We start from the raw sequence: 19256 nt of genomic DNA, 5'->3' as shown, positions 1-19256 counted from the left end.
TGTTATATACCTGCAGTAGTTACTTAACAGGTGGAGAAAACTTGAGCCTTTTACACAGAAATATAAGGTGTGCTTGACCCAGCTTTCCTCCCTTCTAATGGCGTTTTGCTAATCAGATTAAAGAAATTATTTCTGCATGTATTCCAGAAAACACCCGCTGTGTTTGAGTTCTGCCTTTTACTTGGGATGTAGGAATGTAAGAGTAAGGATAGAGGTAATTATTTTTTGTTTTTAATTGCCCCCACATCACTTCTCCTTCCCTCTATGATAGGATGTATTTCTAAAACTGATGCTGTCATTCTACCCTCAAATTGGTAGGCTTGGTGCAATAATTATTTAATAAAATATTATGACTGGAATTACGTAGGAGGTCAGAAAAATGATCTTTATAGGTTTTGTAGCTTTAAATTTTGTTAATTTATGACAAATTTTAGAAGCTTTTGAACCTTCAGGGAGATCACAAGTATCATGTTTTAGTGTGGGAGTGTAACTAGCAGCATTAAAAATGGACAAAATTAAGGCGTCCCTAACAGATCTTGTGGAATTTTATATTAATAAACTAGAGACATGTTTTATTGCATGTGTGTAAATTAGACGAAGAAGTACTTAAATGCCATAAATGCTTATTTACCTGTACAAGTTAAATGGAAGCTTTCTGAAGTGACATCAACTTCTTAACAGAAAGGTGTGTGTGTGGGATTCGCATCCCATCAGGAAAAGCTCCTTCAAGAGGCTTAATACCTACCTGCTGTCTTGCCTCTGACAAAACATTGTGACTGAGGGGAGAGAGGACAAAAGCTTAATATAAATTAGTTGTTGCTTAATGGGTTTCTTACCCCACTTAATGGGTATATGCTAATGTAAGGGCTGATAAATGGTGGATGGCAATATGATAGTTTTGGGTTTTAGGTCTTCAAAACAAGATCATCATTTGCCACAAGCATATATTTGCTTATTGGTGTCCAGTGCCATAATGTAACATTTTCATATTTTTTAGAGCACTGTGTATCAGATGTTTTTGTTCTGAGGCAAAAGGTTGGAACAGTAAGAAGGAATGGCATTTTTATGTCAAGCTTTTTTGGATCTTGTATAACTTTAGAGAAAGGCAGTTTGAGCAAGGGTGGGGTGTTTGTGGGTTTTTTGGGGTTTTTTTTTTTTTTTTTTTTTTTTGTTGTTGTTGTTGTTTCCCCCCCCCCCATGAGTCACTAGTTCCAGTTCAGGACAAGGCTGTGAAGGTGACTAGTAGTTCATCTGAAATAAGCTATTTTGAGATTAGTAAATGGGTATCTCTTTAGTGATCAAAATTAGTAGATTTGATCACCACAACAGTAACCTGTTGGTCAGTGGTTATATGTTGTTATAAAGAATGAAAGAAAATTTGTGTTAGGTTCCTGAGATGGCACTGAGCAAATACAGCAGCCGTATATCTCAGTCTCATTTATAGAATTTAGGTTTTCATTTTTGTCACCTCCTTTTCAGAACACTTCATTAAAAATCAGCAAACTGTGGTATTACCGTAGGGTGAACTGGCAAAGACAAAGGTGATTTATAGCATCTCTTGTTGAGCAGTTTGGTCAACGACTACAATGTCTGGGCTTGCTCACATCTGATTTCTTCTACTTGAAATATGCTACCTAACCAAGAAGGTCTTGAAAAATCCCTTCTTCAGTTGTGAGCAGAACAACTGTCCTGTAGGTGGGATGCAAAGTAAGCAGATTGTGCTCTTCAGAATTGGGCTTTTATTGATGACTGACTCCCACGTAAAATGCATGTAGAAAAGGAACTGGAGCAGAAAACACAGTGTCGTCACTGTTTTTTTTCAGCTGCTGTTTGCCTTCCCTATGAGGGGCCTTCTTTGCCTGCAGTAAAGCTATCAAGATTAATCACTTCTGCTATGTGCAAGATTCTTTAGGCTTCAGTGGAACCCATAAGGACCATACTAATGTCACTGCAGTGCTGCTTTGTTCAGGCTCTTGCTACAGAAGAGGAAGGTACTAGAACAAGTTACTGGCCAGGAGGACCAAAAAAGATGCTGTATTTGTTCATTCAGCAGAGTAAACAGTGGACGAGTCAGATTAAATTATCTTGAGATAATTACCTAAATAATTACCTTAATTACCTAAAGACTTTAAGATATGGTTTTCTTTATTTTTCTTGTACTTAAGCATTGCATGGACCACTTCATAATTGTGTTGCATTTCTTAATGCTGTCCAAAAGTACATCTGGCCTAAGGTATTGAGCTTTAAGGAAACATACTTTGGTACCTGGTGAATGGTTAGTGTGCTGTGTTGCTGCTAAAATATATTAAAGGACTGTAGATATAGCGGAGACTTTCATGACCCCAGACAGTAGCCATCAAACTTGGTAGAGTCTGAAAAATAGTGGATAGAGGAGAAATGGAGAATTTGACCAATATCTAGGCAGCTATGAAAGATGGTATTTGCCCCTAGGGTCCAAAAATAAACCCATTTATGGTCAACCAGGTTCTCTCAAAGAGCTCGTATGTTGTGTCTTTCACAAAAACAGCTTGCCTGTCTCCCTCTACTTTGCACAAAACCTTTTTTTTTTGTGTTGGTGGTTTGTTTTTGTGCTTGTTTGTGTCTGAACACTTTCAGCGTGGATAAGAAAGAAGTGTGGGTAAAGGGAATCGGAGAAAGGAGTGATTGCCAAATATGCAGTAGAAAAGGGGAGGAAAATTACAAATCAGTACAGTGAAAAGTAAGATTAGCAGAAACAGTCTTTCCCGCATAACTCTAACTTAAAAACTGTAGGAAACGTTTTTAATTTGTAGTCACGAAGGATGCATTTATTCTGTTCTGAAATCTCCCCTGCCGCTTTGTTGTGACTGGTGTATAAGAGAAGGTGAATTCTTAGTAGCGGTTTGATTGCATTTGATGATTGCCAGGCATTAAGTTATAGCTGAAATATTTTGACTTGTTAACATGCTTTAAAAACAAAGATTATTTCAGTGCTTTTCTCTGATTAAAAATGGCAAAAATTCCTAAATTCTGAGGATTGTAAAGATTTTTTTTCTCTAAAGATCCCTTTTATGGGCATGAATTCTCATTGCCATATATTTCTGCATCATTAGTTTTGTTTAGCAAAATTTTACCAATTTAATTGGTAAAAACACAATTCTTATGCTTTTGTACCTCACTTTGGAGTATGTGTGAAGTCTAATGAACTCTTGGTATTAGTGAAATATTTGTATAACTGCTTTTTATCTTTGAAGAAAGATCAAATCACATTTCTTGGTGTGTGGTGTGTGTGTCTGTGTTTTGTTTGTGTGTGTGTGGTGTTTTGTTTTTTGGTGGTGGTTTTTTTTTTTTTTTTTCAGCTTCACTAATAGCATCAAAACTTCCCCAAAACAATTCCTCAAGCAGTGCAGTTGAATAAACACTTTATGTGCCAGGAAAGCTGTAAAGTCACCCTTATTAAGGGAGCTTTGCCACTTTGCTTTTCAGATATGTAAGTGTATGCTTCAGAGGACTAACTTAACTGTGATTTGAATTACAAGGTCTACTTACTGTTTGTTGGCTTCTTTTCTGGAAGTGGGCAGAAAGCAACTAGAGGGTATATAGATAAGAGAAACTGTAGTTTAGCTGCTGAAATAAAAGCTTTTTGGTTTTTACAGCATCAGTGTTCGTTTCTACAGTTAAGATCTGTTAGTCCTTTTCTGGTACCTTTGGGTGTGTGTTGTACCCAATTCACTTCCCTCTTGGAAAATTGTTCGTATAGACACCATAGGTATTTCTAGCAGCAATTAAAGTTAATCAATACAAAGATTCTGATTTTTAGATACATTGGGGAACCAGGTGACATTGTTTCTTTAGGCGTATGTTTTTATTTGGAACATTTCTTTTATGTCCCAAAGTGCTACGTGGTTGTTTACTGATGGACAGAAATAACACCTCTTATGCCATGAAGATTTTGCAGTCTTTGGGATGCAATGAAATGTGGTACAGGCTTAGCGAAGCCGAGGTGCAGAGGGGTGAGGATTAAAGCAGTACACACAAGCACTTGCTCAGATCAGCTGGGACCTATTTGATCTCCTGTCTTTGGTTTGACTACCTCCCTTTCAGTGGGCCTAGAGATGTTTTGAGATTATTTTTTTTTTGTGTTGCATGGAAAATAGTAACATCTCGTATTTGGGAATAAGCTAGGACAGATCATTGAGACTGTGACAGAAATAGGCTAGTGAGTTGCAAAAGCTGATTTGCTGGGAGGAGAAAGTTGAGGATCTTTATTAAGATGGCAAAAGAAGCAGGGCTTCTGGTTTACTGCAGCTTTCCCTGCTCTAGTAAAGCAGGATGAAACACACTAAACAAATATTTCCCATGAACAAACTTCAGGGCTGCGCAGCTGCTTTAGACCACTAACTCTGGCATGCTTTAGACTACTAACTCTGATCCTGCACATGAATATACATCTACAAGGTGTGGGTTAGGTTTTTTTAGGCTCTTCTTTATCTGTGGACGCGATATCTGTTCGTAAGTTGTGTCGGTAGGTGTTGTGTATGATACTTAGTCCACAAAGCATTTGATCCTTAGGTATAAATATTATTGTAATATGAATGAGTAGACAGAATTCAAATATATTGTGTGGACAGTAAAATTCAACTGTTGGAGCAGAACAGTCCCTACAGTTAATATATCTTCTGTGTCTTCTGTTGCATGGAGAATTATATATATATTGCAGTAGTCTCATAACTGCGTGGGAAGTTTTATGTTAGGATTTTGTGGGACATTTTAATATCTCACAGGTGAAAGATGGTCTGAAACCTACAGTTCTTGGATGCAAATAGGAATCAGCCAAAAACCCCAGTGCAGCAGCTTTGCCAATACTTGAATAAGCAGCATTACATCTCATAAGTTCTCATCTTTACAGTGATATTGGCTGCTTTGCTTGAAAGGAAAACAATGTCCATTTGTTTTAGTACATAAAGCAGCAAACTATAAAGGTAACCAAAGTGCTGTTGTATATGGAAATTTTGTTAGGTTTTCAAATGCATAATAGCATCACTTTTTAATTTATTTTCATATGGTTGTGTTAAAAAGACCCACCCCAGAGACCAGATCTCAGATGGCATGGTAAAATCGTCTGCATGACCATCTCAAATTCTTACACTTTAAAGTACTCATTAAAAAAAAAAAAAGTACATATAATCTATATTATTCAGGTTGTCTGCAGACTCAGCAAGACAGTCATGGCAAGGACAGTTTTGGAAGGGGGAGCTGGCTTACTGGACAGATTAGCAAAATGTCAGCATTGGCACTTAAGTTGTGAGACCAGTAGGAGATTTAATACTTAATAGAACTATAATTACTTGTCTAAAATTATTTAAATAGAAGGCTTAGAGAGCGTGACAAGTTTTTTTTTCCAAGTTCAACAGTACACATACTGTACCTTGAGTTATACTTATGAGCTCAGACACAGCATGTATGTATTGCTGAATTGCTTTTAACTTGAAGAGGAAAAATTATATTCTTGTAAACATTGTTAATAATTAATATTAAAATCTTTTAGAAGGGACAGTAAACTCAGGATTTATATCTACCCCTAGCTATTTGAGATTGGAATGAGTCCTGATGTGCAAAACAAACTTCCTTGTGTTTGCTCTGAAGCGTCTGCTTCTGCATTGTGGAGCCAAGTTCTGGGACTAAACAGATGTTGGGTTTAATAGAGCATGACACCTGTAGACCAGGCTATGATTCTTTGGGGGTGTTCCCAGCTTATTTAGAAAGAAAGAGTTGTTGTTAGTAGAGGTAATAATACTGTATTAAACTAAATGACTTGCTAATAAATTGTGTCTGTATTTTTTGAGCAAATAATTAGATTAATTGCTTTTCAAAAGAGAAGACTTTTTTTTTAATGAACCATGCATTTATTTAGTGTATTACAAGAAAAAAAATTTTTAGATTTCATTGGTAATTTACTGCTGGGGTTAGGACTGACTTTTCTGGAGTGAAAGGGGATTTCCTTTTATTTGGTGTTTCTTGTGGCTATCCCACTTCAGCATGTGAGGAAGCAGCATCTGTTTAACCTTGTCTTCTGAAGTGACTTTGGGATCCCCTGGAGCAGCCTTTCTGAGCAGCAGGGGCTGTTATGAAAGTCAGGTTTAGGAAAAATCATGGGGGAAGATTTAAAATTTAAAAAATATTGTGTTGTGTTCTAAATACTGACCAACCTTTTATGTTATCTAAAGACTTGAACCTCTACTGCCCTAACCAGCATACAGTGTTATAAGTGCAGCAGTAGTGCCTCTTAATCAAAAGCAATTTGCAAATTTAAGTGGTTACATGTTTTATTTGAGTGACCTTTTCAGCTAAAGGCAGCTGTTTCAAAAAGAAATATGTCTGCTATTTAATAGCATGTTTGAAAATGATTTAAGGTGGTGACTGGAATTTAATTTAATTTAATAGCATCTGTCTTGGAAATGTGTTGGAGACCATGGATAGCATGTAATCATTAAGTTAAAGCATTGGGGTTAATCTGTTACTATTGTTAACATGCCAGGAAATTAAATGTTGATGTTTTTAAATTTTTAATTCTTTTTAGACATTTGTCCTGTAGAATATTCATGAACTCCAAAGGAAAGACTTGTTTCCTCTGTCACCTGATGACTGGAGTTCCTCAGAAATGTTTTACTGATTTAAAGCTGGGCCTATGGCTGTTTAGGTTGTAGGAGCTGAAGGTGCTCAGGTGGCATCATAAAGTCATCGCAGAGCACTTCAGAAAGTTTTGAGATAACAAGTTCCTGATGGAAGGAGTTAGCTTTGTTACACCTGTTGTATGTTGTTTCTCAGTATGGTCATCTACAATAAGTATCAGTAGAACTTGCTGAGATTTTTACTTTAGAGTATAGTGAATATAATGTTCTTAGAGGAAAAATAACCTCCTGGGATATAACAGAGAGAAAAATCTGCATGTTTATTTGATTGCTCTAAGATTTGTTGTGAGCTTTGCCTTCTACTCATTTGTGAGCCAAAGTCCACATATCTCCTAACTAGCTCTACAAGTATTTAGAGTTCAAGCTAGCAATTGGATTCTTTTGACAGATCTCAATGGCTTGATGTTTATTTCATTTAGAGGAAAAAAAAATTGTCTAGTACCTTATTTTTCTGTCACTTTGAGGAAGCTCTGTGGAATAAAAAAAATGTTCTCTGCACTTCGGAAGGAGCCAGCCAGGTGCTAGGGCTCAGGGAGAGCTCACAAGGGATTCTAGCCAGCAGCTCGCCCTGTTGCTTGAGAGTATGGCTTTGGCTACAGAAGTGGGCATGTTCTTGGGCAATGTGAATTTGACTCGGAAAATCGACATTAAATATTTTGCTAAAACTTTCTTTTAAAGCACTGTTTATTTTGGATGATTTGTTTTAATGGAATTTAATCTACTTCAATACTGCAGGAAATCTGGAAAGTATGCAGACTTTTCAAGAACTAACTTGCAACCTGTTCCCATTGCTCTGATATATTGCTGGGGAAATGGGTTAAATGGGGGGCTTTGGGAGCTGCAGCAAGCTGTGAGAATAGCTTGTGAAATAGAGAATAAAGTGGAGTTACTTGCCTTAGGAAGATGGGCTAAGGATTTAGGGTATGGTCAGAGTGCTGGCACTGGGAACTCAAGAGTTATAGGTTAAGGTGGAGGAATTTGAAGGCAGGGCTCCAGCTATCTCTTGTTTATCTTCTCCCTTGGGTGTTCATCTTGGCGCAAGTGAGCTGCTCCTTACGTGAGCTGGAAAGCACGAGCAGAGGATGGGAACTTGAGGCAGACGTGGACTTGAACTGTCTGTACTCCAAGAAATAAAGGTTTAAATGTATGACCTTTAAGTCATTGTCCTGGTTTCGGCTGGGATAGACTTAATTTTCTTCCTAGTAGCTGGTATAGTGCTGTGTTTTGGACTTCAGTATGAGAATAATGTTGATAACACACTGATGTTTTGGCTGTTGCTAAGTGGTGTTTACACTGGTCAAGGACTTTTCAGCTTCCCCTGCTCTGCCAGGTGCAGAAGAAGCTGGGAGGGGGCACAGCCAGGATAGTTGATCCAAACTGGCCAAAGGGCTATTCCATACCATAGGATGTCATGCCCAGTATATAAACTGGGGGAGTTGGCTGGGGGGTAGCGATCGCTGCTCGGGGACTGGCTGGGCGTCAGTTGGCGGGTGGTGAGCGGTTGTATCTTTTTTTTTTTTTTTCAAAAATTTTTTTTTCCTTTTTTCCCTCCCTTGGGTTTTGTTCCTCTCTCTCTCTTGTTGTTTTCCTTCTCATTACAATTCATTATTATTAGTATTATTTTGTTCCAATTATTAAACTGTTCTTATCTCAACCCATGAGCTTTCTTACTTTTGCTCTTCTGATTCTCTCCCCCATCCCACTGGGGGGGGGGAAGTGAGCGAGCGGCAGGGTGGGGCTTGGTTGCCGACTGGGGCTAAACCACAACAGTCCTTTTGGGCGCCCAACGTGGGGCACGAAGGGTTTGAGATAATAACAGATTAACCAGAGCGTATTAAGGAATTTAGATCTGTTAGTAGTTGTGGGACATGATATTGATCCATCTGTTCCTAGCATTGGTTTACCTGATCTGCACCATGCTCATTTTTTTGCTGTACATGTTCAAGACCGGTGTTGGTTTTTGCAGTTTGCTGTGCTCTGCAGTGATTAGTGATGTTTTGCCTGTGAGATTTGTTATTAAAATAGTGACCTTGTGTTTATTTTGGTATCTAAGTGCAGTACTGAAACCGTTACTGTACGTCGGGTGTTACCTCATGGAGACAATTAGCAATTATACCTCTTCCTCCGAGAGGTTTTTTATGGAGGAAATGCAGAGTGGCACCTTCGCTACTTTCTTCTACAATGTTTCCTCCTTTGTTACAATAACTTCTCAGTATCTTGAACATCCTTCGGTAGTTAAGATACATCTATTGGTATTGCTTGGGAATATTGTTTCGATCTTGTCCAGGGTTAGTAAGCAATTTAAGAATATCATCCAGAGATCTGCCCCAAGGCTGGATAGTTATGAGTGGCAGGGTGTGTGGGATAGCATGGGCAAATGCCTAGGATGGTGGGCACCTCCAGTGTTTTGGAACTTCACCCCTGAACAAGTGCAGAATCCTGAAAAATTAGTAGACTATTTGGAAAAAGTATGTTCTCACCCTGACAATTCTAAGGAGATGCAAATCACTGCAATGTGCTGGGGCCTGGCCCATGCCTACCGAGCCCTGTTCAACGCTATTCAGAACCCTCAAGGGTCTGGTGACAAAATGACAGGCACTGCGGCTGCTCCAGCCCCCCCTGCGACAGGCACTGCGGCTGCTCCAGCCCCCCCTGCGACAGGCACTGCGGCTGCTCCAGCCCCCCTGCGACAGGCACTGCGGCTGCTCCAGCCCCCCTGCAACAGGCACTGCGGCTGCTCCAGACAACTCTGTTACAAGCACTGCGGTTCAAACAGGGAACGAACCCATGTCAGTATCAGTCGCCCCTATACATAAAAAGAAATCCTGGAAGCAAAAGTCAGCTCGTTTAGAAAGGGAAGATGAAAGAGCAGGGCCATCACAAGGAGAGGAAGAGGAAGAACCTGTGGATGAGACGGAAACCACCCGATCCCTATCCCTGAGTGAGCTGCGAGATATGCGAAAAGATTTCACCCATCATCCAGGGGAGCACGTTGTCACCTGGCTGCTCCGATGCTGGGATAGTGGGGCCAGTAGCCTGGAATTAGAGGGTAAGGAAGCCAAACAGCTGGGATCTCTTTCTAGGGAAGAGGGCACTGACAAAGCGATTGGAAAAGGGGCACCAGCCCTCAGCCTCTGGAGGCGACTCCTGTCAGCTATGAAGGAAAGATACCCCTTCAAGGAAGATGTTGTATATCGCCCAGGCAAATGGACCACCATGGAGAAAGGTATCCAGTACCTGAGGGAATTAGCTGTGCTGGAAGTGATTTATGGTGACCTGGACGATGTGTGGTCACCCACAGATCCAGATGAGGTCCAGTGCACGAGACCTATGTGGTGGAAGTTGGTATGGAACGCACCATTGTCGTGTGCCAACTCGCTGGCAATACTGACCTGGAAAGACGGAGAGGGTCCAACAGTGAATGAAGCTGCTAGTAACCTCCAGGAATACGAAGAAAATATCTCTTCCTCCCTTGTCTTGGCTGTGGAGAAACTGTCCCGGAAGATACAGTGACTTGAAGATATATCCTACTCCCTACCTCTACAGACCAGTGTCTCAGCTATTAGGAGTCAGTGTTCCTCTGCTCAAGGGAGAGGATATAGAGGGTACACACCACGGGGCACCCTATGGTTTTACTTGCGTGACCACGGAGAGGACATGAGGAAGTGGGATGGAAAACCTACCTGAACCCTAGAGGCACGGGTATGTGAGTTGCAAGGAAAAACAATCACCAAAGGGGGTTCTTCCAGGAAAATTGCTGCTCTGGTTTCCAGCGGACAGTTCCCCAGACAGAGTAAAAGGGCTGATCTTACTCCTGATTTTAATGAAGAAACTCGTGACTCATATATACAAGAAGTGGGTAATGAATATTGTGACCAGGATTAGGGTGGCCCTGCCTCCAGCCAGGTGGAGGAAAGGGACAACCGGGTTTACTGGACTGTGTGGATTCGATGGCCTGGCACATCAGACCCCCAGGAGTATAAGGCTCTAGTAGACACCGGTGCACAGTGTCCCCTGATGCCATCAAGCTATACAGGGGCAGAACCCATCTGTATTTCTGGAGTGACAGGGGGATCCCAACAACTGACTGTATTGGAGGCTGAAGTGAGCCTAACTGGGAATGAGTGGCAAAAGCACCCCATTGTGACTGGTCCAGAGGCTCCGTGCATCCTTGGCATAGACTACCTCAGGAGAGGGTATTCCAAGGACCCAAAAGGGTACCGGTGGGCTTTTGGTATAGCTGCCTTGGAGAAGGAGGAAATTAAACAGCTGTCTACCTTGCCTGGTCTCTCAGAGGACCCTTCTGTTGTGGGGTTGCTGAGGACTGAAGAACAACAGGTGCCAATCGCTACCACAACGGTGCACCGGAGGCAATATCGCAGCAACCGAGACTCCCTGATTCCCATCCATAAGCTGATTCGTCGACTGGAGAGCCAAGGAGTGATCAGTAAGACTCGTTCACCTTTTAACAGTCCCATATGGCCAGTGAGAAAGTCTAATGGAGACGAGTGGAGACTAACAGTAGACTATCGTGGCCTGAATGAAGTCACGCCGCCACTGAGTGCTGCTGTGCCAGACATGCTGGAACTGCAATACAAACTTGAGTCAAAAGCAGCCAAGTGGTATGCTACAAGTGATATCGCTAATGCGTTTTTCTCAGTCCCTTTGGCAGCAGAGTGCAGGCCACAGTTTGCTTTCACTTGGAGGGGTGTTCAGTACACTTGGAATCGATTGCCCCAGGGGTGGAAACACAGCCCTACCATTTGCCATGGACTGATCCAGACGGCACTGGAACAGGGCGAAGCTCCAGAACATCTGCAATACATTGATGACATCATCGTGTGGGGCAATACAGCAGAGGAAGTTTTTGAGAAAGGGAAGAAAATAGTCCAAATCCTCCTGAAAGCTGGTTTTGCCATAAAACAAAGTAAGGTCAAGGGACCTGCACAGGAGATCCAGTTTTTAGGAATAAGATGGCAAGATGGACGTCGTCAGATCCCAATGGATGTGATTAACAAAATAACAGCCATGTCTCCACCAACTAGCACAAATGAAACACAAGCTTTCTTAGGCGTTGTGGGTTTTTGGAGAATGCATATTCCAAATTATAGTCTGACTGTAAGCCCTCTCTACCAAGTGACCTGGAAGAAGAACGATTTCCAATGGGGCCCTGAGCAACGACAAGCCTTTGAACAAATTAAACGGGAGATAGTTCATGCAGTAGCCCTTGGGCCAGTCCGGGCAGGGCCAGATGTAAAAAATGTGCTCTACACGGCAGCCGGGGAGAATGGCCCTACCTGGAGCCTCTGGCAGAAAGCACCAGGGGAGACTCGAGGTCGACCCCTAGGGTTTTGGAGTCGGGGATACAGAGGATCTGAGGCCTGCTATACTCCAACTGAAAAAGAGATATTGGCAGCATATGAAGGGGTTTGAGCTGCTTTGGAAGTGGTTGGTACTGAAGCACAGCTCCTCCTGGCACCCCGGCTGCTGGTGCAGGGCTGGATGTTCAAAGGGAGGGTCCCCTCTACACATCATGCAACTGATGCTACGTGGAGTAAGTGGGTTGCACTGATCACACAATGGGCTCGAATAGGAAACCCCAATCACCCAGGAATCTTGGAAGCACTTATGGACTGGCCAGAATGCAAAGATTTCGGAATATCGCCAGAGGAGGAGGTGATGCGTGCTGAGGAGGCCCCACTGTACAATAAACTACCAGAAAATGAGAAGCAGTATGCCCTGTTCACTGATGGGTCCTGTCGTATTGTAGGAAAGCATCGGAGATGGAAAGCTGCTGTATGGAGTCCTATACGACAAGTGGTAGAAACTGCTGAAGGAGAAGGTGAATCGAGCCAATTTGCAGAAGTAAAGGCCATCCAGCTGGCTTTAGATATTGCTGAATGAGAAAAGTGGCCAGTGCTCTATCTCTGTACTGACTCATGGATGGTGGCAAATGCCCTGTGGGGGTGGTTGCAGCAATGGAAGCAGAACAATTGGCAGAGCAGAAGCAAACCCCTCTGGGCTGCGGCATTGTGGCAAGATATTGCTGCCCGAGTAGAGAACCTGGTTGTAAAAGTACGTCACGTAGATGCTCATGTACCCAAGAGTCAGGCCACTGAGGAACATCAAAGCAACCAGCAGGTGGATCAGGCTGCTCAGATGGAAGTGGCTCAGGTGGATCTGGACTGGCAACATAAGGGTGAATTCTTTATAGCTTGGTGGGCCCATGACCCCTCAGGCCATCAAGGAAGAGATGCAACATAGAGATGGGCTCGTGATCGAGGGGTGGACTTGATCATGGACACTATTGCACAGGTTACCCATGAATGTGAGACATGCACTGCAATCAAACAAGCCAAGCGGTTAAAGCCTCTGTGGTATGGAGGGCGATGGCTGAAATATAAATATGGGGAGGTCTGGCAGATCGATTCTATCACACTCCCACAAACCCGCCAAGGCAAGCGCTATGTGCTTAGAATGGTGGAAGCAACCACCGGATGGCTGGAAACATATCCTGTGCCCCATGCCACCGCCCAGAACACTCTCCTGGGCCTCGAAAAGCAAGTCCTATGGCGACATGGCACCCCAGAGAGAACTGAGTCAGACAAGGGGACTCATTTCTGAAACAACCTCATAGACACCTGGGCCAAAGAGCATGGCGTTGAGTGGGTATATCACATCCCCTATCATGCACCAGCCTCCGGGAAAATCGAATGATACAATGGACTGTTAAAGACTATGCTGAGAGCAAGGGGTGGTGGGACATTCAAACCTTGGGATACACATTTAGCAAAGTCCACCTGGTTGGTCAACACTAGGGGATCTGTCAATCGAGCTGGCCCTGCCCAATCAAATCTTTTACGCACTTTCGAAGGGGATAAGGGCCCTGTAGTGCACATAAAAAACATGCTGGGGAAGACAGTCTGGGTTACTCCTGCCTCGGGCAAAGGCAAGCCCATTCGTGGGATTGCCTTTGCTCAAGGACCCGGGTGCACTTGGTGGGTAATGTGAAAGGATGGGGAAGTCCGATGTGTACCTCAAGGGGATTTGATTTTGGGTGAGAATAGCCAATGAACTAAATGGTATGATGTTAACTGCTATATAATACTATATGTCATCACTTGTATGATTACTATACACCATATCAATGGTATTTCAATAAGGATCACCCAGATTAATGAAGAATGAACTTCGATGAAAGCAAGCAAAGTGCAGCAGTGATGGAACCAGAACTGGTTTCAGCATGCAACAACCCAACACCACACACCATCTCTTCTGCCATGAAGGACTGTTATGACAGATGGAGCCCAAAGTCATGGACTAAATGATCTTAATAAACATTTTAGAAGGATGGCCCATAGACCAAGGGAATGATAACTGTGTGTACATATATAGATATACATACCAAGAGACAGGAAAAGTGGTGGTGATTAATTGTATTAGAAAAGGTAGAACCTGGGCATGACATAAATGGTATAGAATACCAGGGGTGGATACTGTCCTGGTTTCAGCTGGGATAGAGTTAATTTTCTTCCTAGTAGCTGGTATAGTGCTGTGCTTTGGATTTTAGTATAAGAATAATATTGATAACACGCTGATGTTTTGGCTGTCGCTAAGGGGTGTTTACATTGGTGAAGGACTTTCCTCCCCCTTCAGCTCCCCATGCTCTGCCAGGTGCAGAAGAAGCTGGGAGGGGGCACAGCCAGGATAGTTGATCCAAACTGACCAAAGGGCTATTCCATACCATATGATGTCATGCCCAGTATATAACTGGGGGAGTTGGCTGGGGGGTAGCGATCACTGCTCAGGGACTGGCTGGGCGTTGGTCGGCGGGTGGTGAGCGGTTGTAATTTTTTTTTAATATATTTTTTTCCCCTTTTTTTTTCCCTCCCTTGGGTTTTGTTCCTCTCTCTCGTTTTTTTTTCTTATTATTATAATTCATTATTATTATTACTATTATTTTGTTCCGATTATTAAACTCTTCTTATCTCACCCCATGAGTTTTCTTACTTTTGCTCTTCTGATTCTCTCCCCCATCCCACCGGGGGGGGCGGGACGTGAGCGAGCAGCTGCGTGGTGCTTGGCTGCCGGCTGGGGCTAAACCACAACAACTTTGTAAATTCTTTTATAGAGCTTCTAAATTTAAAGTTCTAGCATTGTCATATTCACAGGTATGATTCCCCATGGGATAGGTTGGCCTGTAGATTGAGGAATTGGGAGGCAAGCAGTTACGCCTGTCAAATTTCGCATTTTACCAAATCCTTGAATGAGCTCTAACATTAAATTGTTAGCATACACACTAGTAAACAAGCGCATAGCAGCATCAGTAAAACTAATTTCGGGTCAATCTTACGGACGTTGGTCCCGTAGGCTGAGATTTCCATGGTCCAGTAGGTGCTTTCTTAATTCTCGAATAGTGGATCCATGCAGCGTGCTTCTCAAGCTTATCTGCAGTGTAGGTTGTGAGCATAACTTGAAAAGGGCCACTCCATTTATCTTCAAGAGTGTCACCTGAAATATTTTTAACATAAACCCAATCCCCAGGTTTAAACAAGTGTACTGGAGAATCTAAACCCCACACTCTGGTAGATACTACTAATTTATTTACTATTAAATATTGCTGTAAGCTAATTTCCCCTGCTTGGGTGAGATCTTGCCCTCGATATCTGGTTTGAAATGGTCTCCCATATAAAATCTCAAAGGGACTCAATTTCTCTTTAGTCCTTGGTTTAGTTCGAAGTCTCAATAATGCAATTGGGAGGGCCTGATCCCATCTCAAGTTGGTTTCCTGACAAATTTTGCTCAATTGTGTTTTTATCATGTGGTTCATTTTCTCTACCTGTCCACTTGCTTGTGGGCGGTAGGCTGTATGCAATTTCCAATTAATTTCTAAAAATTTACTAGCTTGCTGAACTACCTGTGACACGAAGTGTGGCCCTCTGTCAGGGGAGATCACTTCTGGCACTCCAAACCTCTCTTAAACTTTTGTTACTTCTCGGGCTTTATTTGTTCTGCAAGGGAAAGCTTCAGGCCATCCAGAGTAGGTATCGGTTAACACCAACAGATACCTATACCCCCCTTTTCTAGGGAGCTCCGAAAAGTCTATTTGCCAATTTTGATCTGGAACATTTCCTTTGCCTATGCTTCCAAATTTTACACGATTTTCTACCTTTGGGTTATTTTTCAAACATGTCTCGCACCTATCAACCACACTTTTCACAGTTTGAAACAAATTTCTAGCCACTATCTGCTTAGTGAGAGAGTTATACAGAGCTTCAGTTCCCCAGTGAGTTTTATCATGTTCAGTCTTTGTCAGTGCCCACAGTAGTCTAAAGGGGATTATTATCCTGTTATCTTTTAACACTGCCCATCCTGATAGGCCAAGTTCAGCCTCTAAGTCAGTAATTAACTTCTGATCCTTTTCATCGTATTCAGCTGATTCAGGTAGTGGCTAAGATTTTTCAGGAATTAAACTTAGTATCTCACCTTGTTCCGCTGCTTGCCTTGCCTCATAATCAGCCAACTTATTTCCCACTTCCCTGTCAGTGTTACCTTTCTGATGTCCTTTGCAGTGCATAATCGCCACTGCTGACGGAAGTTGCACAGCCTCTAAAAGTCGCAGTATTATATCAGCGTGTTTTATACCTTTCCCTTGAGCGGTTAAGAGTCCTCGCTCCTTCCAAATTGCTCCGTGAGCATGCACTACGCCAAAGGCATATTTTGAATCTGTCCATATATTCACGTGCAATCCTTTGGCAAGCTCCAGCGCTCTCACTAAGGTAACTATTTCGGCTCGTTGTGCAGATGTGCCTTTAGGGAGTGACTTTGCTTCCACCACCTGATCTGTGGTGGTCACAGCATATCCTGCCATTCGAACTCCATTCTTTACAAAACTACTCCCATCGGTATACCAAGTGTGGTCAGCTTCTTCCAGTGGCTCATCCTTCAGGTCAGGCCTGCTTGTATATACAGTCTCAATGGTTTCTATACAATCATGTACAACAGTCTTCATTTCCTGCTTATTACTTAGAAAAGAAGCGGGGTTAATAACAGCAGATGTAACGATTTCAATATCGTCCTGTTCCATCAGGACTGCTTGATACTTCAGAAACCTTGATGGTGACAGCCCATGTCCTCCTTTTTGTTCCAAAACGGAAGTTACAGCATGGGAAGTATGCACAACCATCTTTTGTCCCAAAGTAAATTTTCGAGCTTCTTGAATGATCAAAACAACAGCGGCAACTGCCCGAAGGCATCCCGGCCATCCTTTACTTACCTCATCCAATTGTTTGGAAAAATATGCTACTGCTCGTTTATAAGGACCCAGCCTCTGGGCTAGAATTCCCAAAGCCACTCCTTGTCTCTCATATGAGAACAACCAGAAGGGCTTTGTTATGTCTGGCAGGCCCAAAGCTGGAGCTCTCATTAATTCCAGTTTCAATTCTTTGAATGCCCTCTTGGCTTCATCAGTCCATGTTAACTGTGTCTGACTATTTTTCAACAGTTCGTACAAGGGTTTAACTAAAAGTCCATAATTATAAATCCATAATCGACACCAACCTGTCATTCCCAGAAAGGTTCGCAGCTCTTTTACTGTGGTCGGTTCTGGGGTCCTGCAGATGGCTTCTTTTCGGGCATTCCCGAGCTGTCTCTGTCCTTTAGAAATCACAAATCCCAAGTAGATTACTTCTTTTTTCAAGATCTGGACTTTCTGCAACGATACTCGATAACCACTTAGTCCAAGAAAATTTAACAAACTCACAGTCCATTCCTTACATTCTTCTTCTTTTTCTGTAGCTACCAGAATATCATCCACATATTGCAAAAGGGTACCATTTCCTGGAGGCCTTTCCCAGACCTCTAATTCTTTAGCCAATTGATTTCCAAAAATTGTGGGGCTATTCTTAAATCCTTGAGGTAACACTGTCCAGGTTAGTTGGGTTTTCCATCCTGAATCAGGGTTTTCCCACTCAAAGGCAAAAAGTTGCGGCTTTCAGGGGCCAAGGTGAGGCAAAAGAATGCATCTTTCAGATCTAGTACTGTGAACCATTCATAGGTTTCTTTTAAACTGGTCAATAAAGTGTATGGGTTTGCCACTACCGGGTGCAAATCTTCAACTATCCGATTTATTGCCCGTAGGTCTTGTACCAATCGGTAGGTTTTGCCATCAGGCTTTTTGACAGGCAGAATGGGAGTGTTGTACTCTGAAGAGCATTCAGTCAATAATCCGAATTTTATAAATTCTTCTATAATATGTTTCACTCCTCGTCTATCTTCCAATTTCAAAGGATATTGTTTCACCCTAATGGGTCGTGCTCCTTCTTTGAGTTTAACAACAACCAATTCCGCATTTTTAGCTTTTCCAGGTATTCCCGAGGCCCATACTCCTGGGTATACCTGGTCTTTTATTTCCTGCATAATTTCTTCTTCTCTAACTTGGGGTTCAGTGAGAGCCAAACTTAAAATTTCAATGTGGTTTTCTTCTGGTATTTTAAATTCGATTTCCCCATCTTTAAATCTTATTTCAGCATTCAATTGTTCTAATAAGTCCCTTCCCAAAAGTGGTCTAGGAGCTTCAGGCAAGTAGAGGAATTTATGAATCCCTACACTTTTTCCAATTTTAAATTTCAATGGTCTTAGAAAGAAAGCCCTCTCAACCCGCCCTGTTGCTCCCGCAATGTTAACAGTTTGTTTACTCACGGGCAATAAAGTCTGAGTTAATACTGAAAATGTGGCACCTGTATCTATTAAAAATTCTACAGGTTTTTTTTCTTTCCCTAGCTGAATTTTTACCAAGGGTTCTGCTAGGGAAGATTCCCCTGGTCCCCATCAATTTTCTTCCGTGTTGGCTACCATCACCGATTTGCCCAGTCTCGGGCAATTTTTTTTCCAATGCCCCAGTTGTTTACAGTAAGCACATTGATCTCTCAAGAGGGGTTGATTTCCTCTCTTCCCTCTAAGTGGGGCACTTGCACCACTTCTCATAACTCCTCTTCCCTCATTGGTGTTGCTCCGAGGGGGTGACTGACCTTCTACGGTGCACAAAGCAGCTACTGTAGCATTAGCAATTGTTTTACCCATTTGTTTTTCCTTTCGACTATCTCTATTCCGATATACTTGCCAAGCAGTTTCCAATAACCTTTCCAAGTCCCTTGCATCCGCCCCTTGCGCTTTCTGTAATTTCCTTCTAATATCATCAACCAACTGTCCTAAAACCAGAAATATTAGTTACTGATTTTGGGACAGCATTTCTTATTCCGTACACAATCCATTCCCTGTACCGCACTAGTAAATCCCTGGTTCCCATCTGGTTAGGGTCCCAGCCAGGATTGGTCCACTGTTCCCAGCAGAGTCCCAGCCAGCACCAGAGCCTGTACCTGAGCTCTAGCTGCTCTCACCCACTGTTCCCGGCAGAGTCCCAGCCAGCACCAGAGCCTGTAAACACTGCATCCACATCCTATAAGCTTTCATTCTGCGAACCAACTTTCAAACATCTCTGTCCAATGCTACACGCTGAACAACACCTTTTCAATATCTCATTTTGCTTATTTCTCTCCTTTTTTATCGCCAAGACCACAGGGTCCT

General features: G+C 42.5%; 1 protein-coding gene across 4 annotated transcripts in view; it reads left to right on the top strand.

Moving 5' to 3' along the window:
- The window catches only part of DYM (dymeclin), a 297267-nt gene that overhangs the window by 2862 nt on the left and 275149 nt on the right, over nt 1-19256 (top strand). For 2 of the 4 annotated variants that reach the window (XM_075488867.1, XM_075488869.1), the window contains exon 2: nt 3339-3469. The exons of the other annotated variants lie outside the window; for them this stretch is intronic. The gene's annotated coding sequence lies outside the window, so the exon portion shown is untranslated. The remainder of the gene's footprint in view (nt 1-3338; nt 3470-19256) is intronic. 4 annotated transcript variants of the gene reach the window in all.

This window comes from Mycteria americana (assembly GCF_035582795.1).
Source record: "Mycteria americana isolate JAX WOST 10 ecotype Jacksonville Zoo and Gardens chromosome Z unlocalized genomic scaffold, USCA_MyAme_1.0 Scaffold_18, whole genome shotgun sequence".
Classification (NCBI taxonomy): Eukaryota; Metazoa; Chordata; class Aves; order Ciconiiformes; family Ciconiidae; genus Mycteria; species Mycteria americana.
Note: the sequence above shows the minus strand (reverse complement) of the source record. Positions and strands in the feature narration are given on the sequence as shown.